Raw genomic sequence first — 12262 nt, 5'->3', positions numbered from 1 at the left:
TAGAGAGGTAAAGGGGAAGTAGTGGGGCAAGAGCTGGCAAGCGGTGAGTGGATCCGGGTGGAGAGGGGCTGATTGTTCGATGGAGTCAGGTGGTGGAGGAAAGGGTGGAGGTAGTGACAGAGGCTGGGGGTGATAGGTGGAGGCAACAAAGAGCTACAGGTGATGTATCCCGATAGGAAAGGAATGGGGATGGGACACCTTGTAGAGATAGGATGTGAACACCCCCCCCCCCTCCCCCCAAGCTCAGGGATTGGAGATGGATCCCCTTCCTCACCAGGTCATGTTTTGGAGGCCCACCTAAGCTTCGGGACGAAGACTTCTGGGTTTCCCCTCCCCCATCACCACATGTGTGGACTGCTCCACTGAATATGCAGTCAGAGTAAATGACCTGGTCACAGATCACAACCCTTTCCCTGTTCATGAGATGGTCCCATCCCCTTCACCTCTCCAGCACCACATTAGAATTAGAATCAGTTGTGTATCATGCTAAAGTAATTGTTCAACACAATTAGTTTAAAAGTCCAAATTGTTCTCATGCTGAGCATAAAGCTGCTGGGTTGACTGTGCATTCCGAATTGTTGGCTATCTGCAACTGTGGTCTGTAGCAGTGGGAAAGGGTCACAGGTGTAGCAGACATCCAATAAGGCAGTTGTCTGTGTAATATTCTTGCTTACAATTTGCAGTTTGGCTTGTCTATACCTGAAATAAAGATGCTTTATGATTGAACGGCCTATTGTGTTGTAACTGGGATCTGGAATGCCTACGGATGGTTGGGTGATCATTGTCTTCTGCATTCTCAGAGCCTCCCTGCAGCACCCCACTTGTAGCTTGTCATCCCATTCCTTCCCGTTCTCATTACCAGCAGCCAGATGAGCTCGTTAATTCTGAGCTGTAGATGCAGGGATATGCAATATGTGCATTGTAGGATGCACAGCTCAGAGAAATTCCAAGCCGTCATCGACATAATCCCCTGCAAAACTCATCTTTTATTGCAGTATAAGGTCATTGAACGCAATGATGGGCAGCATAGTAGTACAGCAGTAAGGGTGCTGCCTTACAGTGCCAGAGACCCAGGTTCGATCCTGACTCCGGGTGCCTTCTGCACAAAGTCTGTACATTTTCTTAGTGGCCGCGTGGGTTTTCTCCGGGTGCTCTGGTTTCCTCCCTCATTACAAACACATGCATGTTCGTAGGTAAATTTTAATTCTGTAAATTGTCCCTAGTGTGTAGGATAGAACAAGTGTATGGGGATGTTACCATCTGCAAGGTATGTGCAGCACTTTTTCAAAGCAATGTGGAAACCTATAATTACACCACGACTACACACAGAATATGACCCATCTCTATAACCAAGCTAACTAACATAATATCTTAGGTACACAAAATTGCTGGGGAAACTCAGCGGGTGCAGCAGCATCTATGGAGCGAAGGAAATAGGCGACGTTTCGGGCCGAAACCCTTCTTCAGACTGATGGGGGGTGGGGAAAGAAAGAAGGAAAAGGGGAGGAGGAGGAGGAGCCCGAGGGCGGGCGGATGGGAGGGTGGGAGGAGACAGCTAGAGGGTTAAGGAAGGGGAGGAGACAGCACGGGCTAGCCAAATTGGGAGAATTCAATGTTAATGCCATAAGGACGCAAGGACCCCAGACGGAATATGAGGTGCTGTTCCTCCAATTTCCGCTGTTGCTCACTCTGGCAATGGATGAGACCCAGGACAGAGAGGTCGGATTGGGAATGGGAGGGGGAGTTGAAGTGCTGAGCCACCGGGAGGTCAGGTAGGTTATTGCGGACTGAGCGGAGGTGTTCGGCGAAACGATCGCCCAACCTACGCTTGGTCTCACCGATGTAAATCAGCTGACATCTAGAGCAGCGGATGCAGTAGATGAGGTTGGAGGAGATACAGGTGAACCTTTGTCGCACCTGGAACGACTGCTTGGGACCTTGAATGGAGTCGAGGGGGGAGGTGAAGGGACAGGTGTTGCATTTCTTGCGGTTGCAACGGAAAGTGCCCGGGGAGGGGGTGGTGCGGGAGGGAAGGGAAGAATTGACGAGGGAGTTGCGGAGGGAGCGGTCTTTGCGGAAGGCAGACATGGGGGGAGATGGGAAGATGTGGCGAGTGGTGGGGTCACGTTGGAGGTGGCGGAAATGGCGGAGGATTATGTGTTGTATTTGCCGGCTGGTGAGGTGAAAGGTGAGGACCAGAGGGACTCTGCCCTTGTTGCGTGTGCGGGGATGGGGAGAGAGAGCAGTGTTACGGGGTATGGATGAGACCCTGGTGTGAGCTTCATCTATGGTGGCGGAGGGGAATCCCCGTTCCCTGAAGAACGAGGACATTTCCGATGCCCTGGTATGAAATGTCTCATCCTGGGAACAGATGCGGCGTAGGCGGAGGAATTGGGAGTAGGGGATGGAGTCTTTACAGGGGGCAGGGTGGGAAGACGTGTAGTCTAGATAGCCATGTGAGTCAGTTGGTTTGTAATGTATGTCGGTCAGGAGTCTGTCCCCTGCGATGGAGATGGTGAGGTCAAGGAATGGTAGGGAAGTGTCGGAAATCGTCCAGGTGTATTGGAGTGCCGGATGGAAGTTGGTGGTGAAGTGGATGAAGTCAGTCAGTTGTGTGTGGGTGCAGGAGGTGGCACCAAAGCAGTCGTCAATGTAGCGGAGGTAGAGGTCGGGGATGGGGCCCTGGTACGTCTCGAACAAGGATTGTTCAACGTGCCCGACAAAGAGGCTGACAAAGACAACGTGCCCGACATAATATCTTGCTTGATGATTAAGCATCGGTCTCGTTTGGACAGTTCCTGTCCTGCAGTACTTTGGGATGCTGTCAACTAAGATACCTCAAGCATTACCAACAAAATCTTCGATGTTCATGAATGAAAATCAGAAATCTGAAATGAAAACAGGAGGTGCTGGTAACATTTGTCAGTTCAGTGTGCATCTAATGACATAGGAACAGACATAATATTTCAGGTTAATAAAAAGCAAAATAGCTACAAATGCTAGAAATGTAAAATAAAATTGATTTAGAGATTCTATTTCTCTCCCGCAGATGCTGCCTCACTGGCTGAGAATTTATTGTACTTTCGGTTTTATCTTCAACGTTAATGTTGCTTTTTTGTTTAGTTTGCTTTAGAGATACAGTATCAAAACAGGTCCAATGAGTCACTGCTTGGCTATCGATCACCCATTCACACTAACTCTATCTTATCCCACCTTTGCATCCACTCCTTACACCCTCGGGTAATTTACAGAGGTCAATTCACTTACAAAGCCGCACATCTTTGGGATGTGGGTGGAAACCGGAGATTCTGGAGGAAATCCACGTGGTCACACGGAGAATGTGCAAACTCCTCACAGACAACTGTTGAGGTTCAAGTTCAAATTCGCATTATTTGTCACATGCACCAATTAAGGTACAGTGAGTGATATTTGAGTTACCATACAACCATACAAGTAAAAAGGACGCAATACACAATAGATTTAACATAAACATCCACCACAGTGGAATCAACATTCCTCACTGTGATGGAAGGCAATAAAGTTCAGTCATCTTCCTCCTTTGTTCACCTGTGGTGGTCGAGGCCTTGAACTCTCAGCATTTTGCCGCTGCCGACGGTCCGCTGTTCAAGCCCTCTCGTTGCCAATTCGTACCGATTGTGTTCCGTTGATGAGGAAGGTGAAGATCTAGTTGCAAAGAGATGTTGCAAAGGGAGACCCAGATCCCTCAGCTTGGTAACAAATGTAGAGGGGATGATGGCATTGAACGCTGAGCTGTAAATGATGAACAACAGCCTGACATACGTGTTTTTATTGTCCAAGCGGTCCAACGCAGAGTGGAGAGTCAGCCAGATCACACCCCTCATTGATCTATTGTGGCGGTAGGCAAATTTTAGTGGGTCCAGGTTCTTATTGAGGTAGGAATTGATATGTGCCATAACAAACCTCTCAAAGCACTTAATCACCACGGACCTTAGTGCCACCGGTCGGTAGTCATTGGGGCACGTCTCCTTATTCTTTTTGACTACCGGTATTATTGATGCCCTTTTAAAGAAGGTGGAGACCTCAGTAATGAGAAGTTGAAGATGTCCCCACAGGTATGTCCGCACAGGTTTTGAGTACGCAACCAGTATGTCCGCACAGGTTTGAGTACGCAACCAGGTACACCATCAGGTCAGGCTGCTTTCAGAGTGTTCACCCTCCTAAAGGATCTTCTGTCATCGGACTCAGTGACTGATATTAAATGCCATCAGGGACTATGGGGGTCAGAGAAGGCACATCAGTGTTCTCCTTAAAACGCATTGTGATGTGATGCCTCACTGTCGCTTGAGCTGCCTCGTGGTTTTGCCTTGTAGGACGTGAGGACATGCAAGCCTTGCCACAGTTGCTAAATGTCTTATCTCATTCTCCAATTTAAAGCGCAACTTCCTTTCAGCCTTATTGATGGCCTTCTCGAGATCCTACCTGGATCTTGTATGTGTCTGCATTGCCAGACTTCAATGACCCAGATCTGCTCCTCAAAAGATTTTGGTCCTCTTGGTTCATCCAAGGCTTCTGGTTGGGGAGCACTCAGATGGTTTTGCTGGGAACACACTCCTCCACACATTTCCTTATGAAGTCGGCAACAACCATGGTATATTTGGCCAGGTCCGTTGCCAAGTCCTTAAGCAGTGAGACAGCAGCTCTACCAGCTGCGTCACTGTGCCACCGTTTGCTCCATGCTCATCCCTAAATCTGGCATCCGACCTCTCTGTCCTGGGCCACCTCCACGGTCAGAGTGAGCAACACCGGAAATTGGAGGAACAGCACCTCATATTCCGCTTGGGGAGTCTGCATCCTGGTGGCATGAACATTGAATTCTCACAATTCTGTTAACCCTTGCTATCTCCTCCCCTTCCTACCTCAGCTCTCGGGCTCCTCCTCCACCTTTTTCCTTTCTTCTCCCCGCCTCCCCCCACCCCCTATCAGTCTGAAGAAGGGTTTCGGCCCGAAACGTTGCCTATCTCCTTCGCTCCATAGATGCTGCTGCACCCGCTGGGTTTCTCCAGCATTTTTGTGCACCTTCAATATATTAGTGTACCCCTTTTACGTCACTTTTTCCTGATACTTTAGTCACAGAAGGGAAATAAGGTCATCTCCATTTACATTGAGGCTCAGTTTCCAGTTAGCTATTTGAATAGTGTATTTCATGTCCTAAATTTGGTTTCATTTCCATTTCCAATCACACAGAAAACACCAAGACAATCAAAGACATTTTATGAGATTGAGGGAGTACAGAACTTAAGTGCAGCTTATTCGGTATAACAGGTGTCAGTTGACCTTAGCAAGGATAGAGAACTAGTTATAGGCATCAGCCAAGGTCAAGTAAAAGGCGTATATATGTCCACAGCTCATTGTTATGAGACAACACCACAAGCACATTTCCGAAATGATTACTTATCTTCACGCTGGGTGCTTCCTGCTGTTACTTCTTGAATTACGCATGAAATGATTAATGGCCCATTGAATAAAAAAAAGACAAATAACTGATCTCTGCAGTTGGTATCATTTCTGAACCGAGTAAAGAATTTCTTCAGAAATCAGGATTTTGCAATGTTGAAAGTAAAAACCGAACTTGATGTTTGATTCAAAACTACGTTTTAATTGAAGTAAAAGTCAGCCCCTTCCATTAACAACACTCAGCGCTCACCTCTTCAAGCCATGGGCAAAGGAATTTCAGAGAAGATACACTGGTCCGTCATACCTTGCATTCACTTCCACTTTGAACCTACAGCTCACATCCTAGCAACCCGCTGAGAAACAAATTTGGAAATAAGACCCGAGACCAATTTAAGAAAACTCTGGTAATCTTTCCTGAACCATATAAGGGGGCACCATAGCAGTGGGATAATCCATAACTAACGCACAATTTACCGAATGTTTCTGAAACCATTGGCTTCTCGTGGGAAGAGGTTAAGATTCAAGGATGAGTTCAAAGCCTTCTTGACAAAACGCAACATCCACTGACTCGGTAAGTGTTTTACACAAAGGGGAGTGGGTGTACGGAATGTTTAAGAAACATTTAGACAGGTGCATGGATAGAATAGGTTTGGAGGGATAGGGGCCAAATGCAACAGGTGGGATATGTTGCTCGCTGTGGGCAAGTTAGGCTGAAGGGCCTTTTCCACGCTGTAAGACCACCACTCCTTAGAATCTCTGAGCAAAGACTTCTGAGAGTGGAGCTGGGGCATTTGGGACGCTACGGAGAACCTCGGGTCACGGAAGGAGAGCACCATCTCACAAACTCCTCATTTGTCATGTCAGCCATTGCCTGCCCCAACTATGGAAGAATCTGTGGGTCCTACACTGGGCCCATCAGCCTAGCCGGGACACACCTGGGTGTTTAAGCAAGTCATCCTCAATCTTAAGGAAAGTTCTAAGAAGTTTGAGGAAGGGTATGGATGAATCAACCCCACGTCTTACTCTTGTCTGCTACGTGGTGGCTGCTGAAATGTGTAAGCAGTGCGATCTACGTGGCTGTGATGCCCCCCTGGTTGAACAGCCTGCTGGCACTCACTGTCTTGAAGGATGTGACTTGCGCAAGGTATCACTTCCCGATCATCCCCACATTAGCAGTCAAACCACCGACAGATTAAAATCATTCAGAGATAAAACACACTGAGCAGGCATCTTGCACATCCTGTATTTGCACCCTGTGATCGGCTTAATTGGTTACGCTGACAGGAAACCAAACAATATATAAGCGTGTCATTGTACCTCGGTACATATGACAACAAGCCAAACTAAAGGAAGAAGCAGAAGCAGGGTGGCTCAGCCTCTCCTGCCTGTCCTGCCGTTCATTGACACCATGGTTGATGTTTACTTCAGATCCACTTTCCTGCACAAACCCCATATCCCTTGATTAATAAGAGCTGGATTACAACTGCAGCAAGTTAAGTGGTATCTTGTACATTGCACTCAAAACAGGAGGTGGATGTTGAGCCAAAGGAGGAGATAATGGAAATACTTTGATCTTACCATGATTGACACGGGGCAGCGCAGTGGTACCCCTAGTTAAACCGATTGGTCGGAGCTCCAGGGACCCGGGTTCAATCCTGACCTCAATGCTTCTGCGTGGATTTGCAAAGCTCTCCCTGTGACTGTGTGGATTTCACCGGTTTCCTTTCACATCCCACAGGCGTGCGGACGCAGTGATCAATTGGCTGCGTTGTAAACCCATGGTTTGTGGGCGAGGGGTGGAGTTGTGGGGAATGTGACTGAGATTGGATCACAGGAAAAAGTAGTGGGAGGAAGGGATTACCCCGTAACACAGCATAGATTAGATGGGTCGAATGGCCTTCTTCTATGCTGAGTAAATCTTTGACCTATTTCAGAAACCACCTTGGTCCCCTTCACTAGAGTGAAACGTAAGTAAGGAAGTAAGTAAGTTATTGGCCAAGTATTCACATACAAGGAATTTGCCTTGGTGCTCCGCCCACAAGTAACAACATGATATACAGTGACAGTTACGTATGGCTCAGAAAACACTAAACATGAATAATAATAATACATTAATGTTTAATAAATATTATTAAACATTAAGGTGGAGCTGAAAGAAGGAATATGGAAGGACGAGAAACTGATAGCAACAGAGTAGAAGGTGCCACAGGGATGTAATACACCGATTTACTCTGAAGCTGCTGATTATTGCGACCTTTTATCGGAGCCACCAGCACCTTCATTTTGGGCAGAATGAATCAAACTTGGGAGAAGAGTTTCACTGACCACAGATGATGGTGCGTTAGAAACACTTGTAAGAATGTTTGCCGGTTCCAATGACTTTTGAATGAAGAAGTGGTGCTGAGTTTTATTGCTTCATTCACTGATGCCGGAGACAGTGGTTCCAAGCAGAATCCACGCTCCACATAAGTGAATAGTTTAGTGAACGTTCCTGACATAGAGATTGCAAATCCACCTCTGCAACCACCCATGGCAGGACAGCACCAGTAAATCAAGAGCAGGGGTTCCAACCCATCCTTTTTCTCAGGAGATGCTGCCTGACCCGCTGAGTTACTCCAGCACTCTGTGTCTATCTTCGGTATAAACCAGCATCTGCAGTTCCATTCTACACAGCACTAAACAATACTGATTTATTGATCGGTTGTGGCTAGGGTTCCATGTGTGCAGAAAGCAGCTTGCGGGTGTCGCTATGTTCCCATGCACCCACTGCTCTGATTGTGTTGGTGTTTCAGGAGCTGTTACTTCCAGAGTGTGTGCTGGCAGAACTCTTTCTAGGAGAGAGCTTATGAGTAATGAGAGGACGTTCCACCAGGCCTGGAGGTGGATCCTTGCTCAAATCTTCCACGGTGAGTTTAAACTGAAATATTGCAATCCATTTCTCCCTGCTAGAAATTTCAATTTCCAATTAATCTATTAAATATGAAGTATTCTCCCTTGCTGTTCCCCCTATAATTTATTTTTTTGCCATTATCAGCAGCACTTGCTAAGATAAGCAGGTCCTACAGGGATAGAATGCCTGCATTTAAATCCATTTAATTTTTCAAGAGATTAAAATGAGAACTGAGCTGAATTAAATTTAAAGGTGTTATTTCGTTTTCTGGCACCCACGCTCCCTGCTGTCAGTCCCGTTGTCGGAACATGCACCACTCGAGAGGATCAGAGCAAATGTCTTTCTTCAGTGATGTTTTATTCATTCAATCCAATGTTCGCTGGATCTGTGAATGGCAGAATCTGTAATGATTGAAGGCAGCTGTTTCAGAGGAGAATGGTTCTTGCCAAGAATTTAGATTCTTCACCTTCTCTCCTGCAGATGATTGACTAACTCTCCGTGGGCAGATGAACTTGGCCGAGTTCTACCAGTGCCTCCCCTGTGGATGCCACCCTGTCATAGTATTGCTTACATGGGTTAGGCACCACTGTTATGTTCACCATACTAGAGGAAGGACATGATTGCACCTGCATCCAGATTGTTGCTTGTTATGAGGCGACATTTAGTTCGTCAAGTCAAGAGAGTTTATTGTCATGTGTCCCAGATTGGACAATGAAATTCTTGCTTGCTGCAGCACAACAGAATATTGTAGGCATAAATACAGAACAGATCAGTGTGTCCATATACCATGGAAAATATATATACACACACATAAATAAACAGATAAAGTGCAATAGGCTGTTATAGTTCAGAGTTTTCTTGAAGTTGTGTTTAATAGTCAGAAGGCTGTGGGGAAGTAACTATTCCTGAACCTGGATGTTGCAGATTTCAGGCTCCTGTACCTTCTACCTGACGGCAGCAGAGAGATGAGTGTGTGGTCAGGATGGTGTGGGTCCTTGATGATGTTGGCAGCCTTTTTGAGGCAGTGACTGCGATAGATCTCCTCGATGGTAGGGAGGTCAGAGCCGATGATGGGCAGCGTTTACAACTTTTTGCAGCCTTTTCCGCTCCTGGAAACTCAAGTTGCCAAACCAAGCCACGATGCAACCGGTCAGCATGCTCTCTACTGTGCACCTGTAGAAGTTCGAGAGAGTCCTCCATGACATACTGACTCTCCGTAATCTTCTCAGGAAGTAGAGGCGCTGATTTGTTTTCTTTGTAATTGCAACAGTGTGCTGGGACCAGGAGAGATCTTCGGAAATAAGCATGCCCAGGAATTTGAAGTTCTTGACCCTCTCCACCATCGACCCGTTGATATAAACAGGACTGTGGGTCCCCATCCTACTCCTTCCAAAGTCCACAATCAGTTCCTTGGTTTTGCTGATGTTGAGGGCCAGGTTATTGTGCTGGCACCATTTGGTCAATCGGTCGATCTCACTTCTAAACTCTGACTCGTCCCCATCAGTGATACGTCCCACACAGTGGTGTCATCGGCGAACTTGATGATGGAGTGGTCATGAGGAGAATGTACAAACTCTGTACAGACAGCACTGTACAGTCTGCATTGAACCCGGGTCTCCGGCACGGCAAGCGCTGTAAGGCAGCAACTCTACCGCTGCGCCACTGTGCCACCGTAGAGAGGTTGAAATTAGACACAAAGTGCTGGTATAACTCAGTGGTCAGGCGTTCTCAGCCCCCTTCTTCACTCCTCGTACACCCACAACGGCACAGCCATGTACAAATCTAATTCAATTTACAAATTCGCAGACGACACCACCATTGTGGGCTGGAGATCAAATAATGATGAGATGGAGTACAGGAAGGAGATTAAGAACCTTGTGCCCCAGTGTCGAGACAACAACCTTGCTCAATGTCAGCAAGACAAAGGAGATAGTGATCGACTTCAGGAAGGGAAGCGGTACACATACCCCAGTTTGCATTGACGGTGCCGAAGTACAGATGGTTGGAAGCTTCAGAGGGGATCCGAGGAAGAACTCTCTCACTCAGAATGGTGGCTGGATTGTGGAACACGTTCCCTAGCTGGATGTGGAGACAGGCATTCTCATGACATTAAAGGAGTATCTCAACTAATGTGGCTCACCAAAGCATAGACCATACCATCATCCTGACTTGGAGATAGATGACTGGTCCTTCATCGTGACTGGGTGTAGGCAAAACCTCCCTCCCTGACCGCACTGTGGGAGCACCTTCACCAGGACTTCACCAGCATCCACCAGATGAAGATGCACAGAATTAACAGTGACTTTGTTTGTATGGATTTAGAACTGGCTTTCTGATAGTGGGTTAAGGTGGAACAACAATATTCAGGGTGGAGGTCGGTGAACAGTGGGGATCTGTGCTGGAACCTCTGCTGTTTGGATAGTTATATGGATGGGAAAGGAATGGAGGGTTATGGTCTGAGCGCAGGTATATGGGACTAGGGGAGATTATGTGTTCGGCACGGACTAGAAGGGTCGAGATGGCCTGTTTCCGTGCTGTAATTGTTATATGGTTATATGGTTATATGGTTATATGGTTTGTGATGTATATAAATGACTTGAATGTGCATGTAAATGTAAACAGGTTGTTAATAGGTTTGCAAATGACACCAAGATCACTAGGGTCGCTGGCTGTGCTACACAAATGGGCGGAGAAAAGGCAGATGAAGTTTAATCCAAGCAAGTATGAGGTGTTTCCACATCGGAAAACATACAATTAATGGCATAGCCCTTAATATATTGATGTATAGAGGGATCTTGGGGTCCAAGTCCATAACTCCCTGAAATTGGCAGTACAAGTCATAGTCACACAGCACGGAAACGGGCCCTTCAACTTATCCGTGCTGATCAAGATGCTCCATCGACACTTGACCCATAACCCTAAACCTTTTCTATCCATGTACCTGTCCCAATGCCTTTTAAATGTTGTTATAGTACCTGCCTCAACTATCTCCTCTGCTACCTCGTTCCATATACCCACCACCCTCTAGGTGAATAGAGTGCTAAAGAAAGCATATGGTATGCTTTCTTTCATAGGTTGGGGCATTGAGTATCATCAAGTCTTAATACAGCTTTATAGGACTTTGGTTAGGCCACATTTGGTTGGCCCATCACAGGATGGATGTGAAGGTTTTGGAAAGGGTGCCGAGGAGCTTTACCAGAATGATGCGGATTAGATTAGCCGCAGGGAGAGGATGGAGAGACATGTACTGTTGTCTCTTGAATGCCGGAGTTTGCGGGGAGACCTGACAGAAGTATATCGAATTAAGAGACGCATAGATAGTGCAGACAGTCAAAACCTTTTTCCCAGGATAGAAAAATGTAAAAAAAGGTGAAAGGGGCAATATTTAAAGGAGATGTGCAGGACAAGTATTTTTACACAAAGGGTGGTGAGTGCCTTGAATGCGCTGCCAGGGGTGGTGGATAAGGCATTTAAGAGACTTTTGGAAAGTGTATGGATATGAAGGAAATGGAGGGATATGGATTATGTGCAGGCAGATAAGAGTTGGTCTTGGCATCATGTTCGACATAGATATTGTAGGCCGATGGTCCTATTCTTCTATGACTGCAGAGGATCGAGGAAGAGGCTCACTACTGTCATCTCCAAGGGCAATTAGATGCACAGAAGAAACGCTGACTTTTCTAAAGATACCAGCATACCTTGAATAAAGAAATACAGAATAAATCTTCATTGTTCTTCATGCAATATTTCAGCCGGATCCTAGTGTGCTTTTTCTGTCAAGAGATTAATTCACTCAAACGTATTAAAAAAACACCGCTGCTCTAAGGATCAAACCCAATTTATGGTTAATGTTCACAGCTCAGAATTGCGTTCCAATTGTGCAACTGAAGCACCAATTATTTACTTTGAGGCATTAACATTAAATATTTATGCTCC

Source organism: Amblyraja radiata, chromosome 20 (assembly GCF_010909765.2).
Source record: "Amblyraja radiata isolate CabotCenter1 chromosome 20, sAmbRad1.1.pri, whole genome shotgun sequence".
NCBI lineage: Eukaryota > Metazoa > Chordata > Chondrichthyes > Rajiformes > Rajidae > Amblyraja > Amblyraja radiata.
Note: the sequence above shows the minus strand (reverse complement) of the source record.